Source organism: Dermacentor silvarum, unplaced genomic scaffold, assembly GCF_013339745.2.
Source record: "Dermacentor silvarum isolate Dsil-2018 unplaced genomic scaffold, BIME_Dsil_1.4 Seq756, whole genome shotgun sequence".
Taxonomy (NCBI): Eukaryota; Metazoa; Arthropoda; class Arachnida; order Ixodida; family Ixodidae; genus Dermacentor; species Dermacentor silvarum.
The window spans coordinates 49,754-54,276 of record NW_023606726.1 but is presented as its reverse complement, the minus strand read 5'-3'; positions in this window follow the sequence as shown (position 1 = coordinate 54,276).

The following is a 4,523-nucleotide window of genomic DNA, read 5'->3' as shown; positions in this document are numbered from 1 at the left end:
AGGAATTTGTACCACGTGGTCAGATGGTAAACAAGGCAGTCTATAAAGTAATTCTAGTGCATTTGCAGGATGCTGTGTTTGTAAGAAACCTGAATTGTGGGAAACCCAGACTTAATTGTGGCAACATGACAAAGTACTAGGTCATGCGTCACTTGTTGTCTGCACCTATTTAGCAAACCATCACACTCTCGTGCCTCATCCACCGTACTTTCCAGACCTAGCCTAAGAAGCCTTTTTCCTGTTTCCCCAACTGAAAACCACATTGAAAGGACGTCGTTTCGAAGCCATAAAAGAAATTTCAAGACAGTGTGACACCAGACCTATGCGTCATCCCAGAAAAAGTGTTTCAGGAGGCTTTCCAAAAATGGATGAGATGATAGGAACAATGTATTGGCAGAAGAGGGGACCACTTTGAAGGGGACATGCTTATAATGTTGTACAATAAGCAATGAAGATGTTAAAGCAATACTTTGGTTACTTTTCGAACACACATTGTACATATTTGAATTGAAGAACTCTTTTGGGAGCCAAGCAACATAAAAACGATTTTGTCCTCTGAGCACACTCAATATACATGCCGCAGTGGTTGGGTGAAAGCAGAGAGATCTATGTGAAGTTTTTTATGTATACATTGCAAAGAAGAGAAAAAAAAGCATTTTTCAATATGTGTTTCATTTTGACATAATTGCTCCATCATCACAAACACATTAGATATCATTCATATATATTCAGAGTTATTTGTACTGATGACTCCTGGGTCTCCACGTGATCGTTGTACCTGTAAAGAAAACAAAATTTTACTCAATATTAGACAATTACAAAAAGTGCTTCACCTTGGCCCTCTTAGGGCTATGTTCGTTCAATAGTTGTTCGAGGCCAATATAGTAGTGATCTAGCACGAAACGGATCTCAATGTTAACAGTAAACTACTGAGGCTGCGAGATAACGATCTCAGGTCTTTTATTTGACTGCCCTCATTTCGGTGTGGCTAGAAAACCACACTTGACTGTGCTTAATTGCACCTTGCTGGGGGAGAGAACGATTGTTCTCACTGTGTTAAACACCCCAGCATTTCCCTGCTACTTGACATGTGTGTTGTTGCTGTAGTGCACGGCATCGCATTGACGTGCAGACATTCTCTTCCTTTCTGTTATAAATCTCTGCTCTCCTGCTTCCTTTCATTCCCTTTATACCCCTTCTTCAGCACAGTCACTTGTATTTACGCTGGTGAACCTGCCTGTCTGCCTATCTTTCTACCTCCTTTCTCCAAGAGCATGTGTCAGCCTTATAAAACTAGGTGTCCATGATTTACTACAGAAAGGTGAACATTCTATATCACACACTTCACATGTGAATAACTCATAAGAGATTGTAAATCACATGCTAATGTGTCCGACCTTCGAAGTTACAGCATTGTATTTGAAATTTCACTGGCTATATTAGCACTGAAGTCCATCCCGAATTAATCTGAATATAATGAGTGCATACACAGTGTAAACAAAGTAATCAAGCCATGACAATATACACAAACACATAATTCTCTGGAGAGCAACTCAAGACGGAAACATACGTTCAGTTCCATTCTTTACGTTATGTATAAACACATTTCACATACTTGGCCGCTTCGAAATCAACTCAATGTGCTTGGGCTTATGGTTTATTTCACAGTTATATTTCCTCACACTTGCAGGTAATTATTAATTCGCCCACATTGTCAGCTGGCTCTCAGGGGCACTCGTTTATATCCCTTACACTTACTGGCATTCAGTCGCACTTGCATTTACACTCGCCTAAACTGAGTGACTTCCCACTCTTCTGAAATTAGCAGAAATTAGTGGAAGGCTCTCAAACGTGTGCCTATCGCTAGTGATATTACAGCTCGTGTAAGTCCTTCATTGTCATCCGCATGCGAGCAATATTGTAAACACTTGTATTTTTCTGAGCCCCACACCACTTTTGAGCTGGCAAAATATGAGCTTTTTCTTCGTGTGCTTCATCATAAGCATATATTTCCATACTGCAATGAACAGCCATTTTTGGCCTGATTTTCGCTTACCGGTGCTGTGGTCCACTCTAATGTTCCAATGGAGAGCCCGGGGTTCCGCTTTCTTTAGTGGCGTTGGTTGACTTCCCACTTTAATCCTGTATAGAAAAAAAATTCAGTTAAGCGCGAATAAAAAGAAAATGCAGAAATTTGATCACTCGAGAAGCATAAGCTCATAAGAAAGGTCTTATTAAGGCCTATTTTGGGGCTAGTGGGTACCCCATAGTCGCAAATCAACACTGCATAGCATCATCATCATCATCATCATCATCATCATCATCAGCCTATATTTTATGTCCACTGCAGGACGAAGGCCTCTCCCTGTGATCTCCAATTACCCCTGTCTGGCGCTAGCGTATTCCACTTTGCGCCTGGTGTGTGGTGATTGCTATGCAATCACCACACACCAAGGATGAGATACATAGCTTTTGTGAACTGTCTCTCAGTGGTGACCATATTTAGAGGAAACGGCCGCATTTACTGCATTGCAGCTTGCTCTGTAGCTTTAAGACATATTTATCTATTTCCTATGATGAATTTTAACTTTTTGGAGAGTTTGTTTTCGAAGAATGCCAAATATCGCAATCTTCTGTTGTAACATCCCCGCAACTACACGCTCACGAGAGCTAAATTTTGGATAAAATAGAGTTCAAGGAATTTCCATTTAGGACGCAAAATTTCATTCATGTACCTTTAATAGTTTTAAACCGCAGCTTCGTAGCTTTAGTACCTTCCCGCAAAAATGGGCAAAAGTAGAACCAGAATGTTAAATATTGCTTAATTTCGGTCACTTTATTAGGAAAAATAATAAAGGTACATGAATGAAATTTTGCGTCCTAATGGGAAATGCATTGAAATCTAATTTATCCAAAACTTTGCTTCCTTGAGCGTGTAGCTGCCGGGCTGTTTACAACAGAAGATTGCAATATTTGGCAATCTTCAGAGCAAGTTATCCTATTTTGCTGCGTCTACGAAATATATAAATATGTCCTAAAGCTACAGAGCAAGCCACAATGCAGTAAATGCGGTAGTTTCTTCTAAATATGGTCACAACTGAGAAAATCTTTGCAAAAACCATGTATCTCATGCTTGTTCTTGAACGTTTATTTCTAAATCACAATAATCAATTTCTTTTTATTATATCTAGTTGGAATCTACAAGAATTAAGCTTTTTATGGTATATACGACAACTTTATATCGTAATTGTAGAAGAGCCGCCACGGTTGCTCCAAAAGTACTGCATACCGGGGGCTCGTGCGCCGGAGTGGGACTGCCACCTTAAAGGCCTTCGGGGTTTCGATAGAGCTGTAGGGTGCTGCGTTGGCTCGATAGACTATTGACTCGGCGGGCTTCGAAACCGCGCGAACAGCTTGAACGTGACCTTTGACTCAATGGACTATCGGTTGGAAGGCCTTCCAAGCGCCCGTGTGACACGGGTATAATACGTTAGAAGGTTACATTTTTTTCTTCTATAATTTACTTGCGCAAGTAATGCACTTGGTGGAACGATAAACAGATGAAAGAAGACACCGATGGTTTGACCACGTTTTTTCGGCCTTCCATGAAGTAATGCCCAAGTCATGATAACCCAAGAATGAGTTTAGATAAGCCAACTAAACTGGAGGCGGGCCGAGGGTTGAATTTTATTTCTTGATACCATTAGCTAATTCATCTGAGGGCGTCGCCAGAGCTCGCGGAGATCCGGAACGTTGCCAAACTCAGGCCTTCCTTCATAGCACTCAGGGTCGTAGCTCATACATTTCGCTTGCGGGTGTGAACAACGGTAGTCGCGAGTACGTCGCTCCTTGGCCACGAGTTGCAATTCGTTGCGTGGGCTCTGCATTGGCGCAGCCATTTGTGCAACCTTACTCAGTGGTAATCGCCACGATATGCCCAGCGGCAAGGCATTCTACCAGCATAGACATGACGTCACGTGTTTGTTTGCCACCCGCTTGATCCGCGTTTTGATGGGGAGTCGTATAAAGATAGAGTTTTCTCAGTGTGAAGTAAGTGTTACAGTTAGCTCAATCGAATTGGCAGATTTCCTTACACATATCGGCTGCAGCGTCTCACGCCCTGCTCCTCGGTCTCTGGCTGAAGGAACGCTTCTTGCAGACCGCCTCCGTAAAAGTGACCGTTGAGCCGAAAGTTAGGAGAAGCATTGCCTTTTTCATTGAACATTTCAACATCGCCGTGCACCGATGCACTGAGTTTGATGCAGTTGCAGAGGTATGCGTAAGCATTACGAGTGTTGTTGCCGGACCATGCCATAAGAACGGCTAAACTTAACCTAGTTTGCATTCGTCGGAGCCGCATTGGTCACCCTAAGGCCACTCGGACCCAACCAGACACCACCATGGCACCATATGCTACTTGACCGTAGAGGATTGGATGGAACGACCCCACCCAACTGCTTGCTCCCATACTTTGACCAAGCCAAGCTCATGCTACAAAAAATAATCACGCATGAGCTCCACTG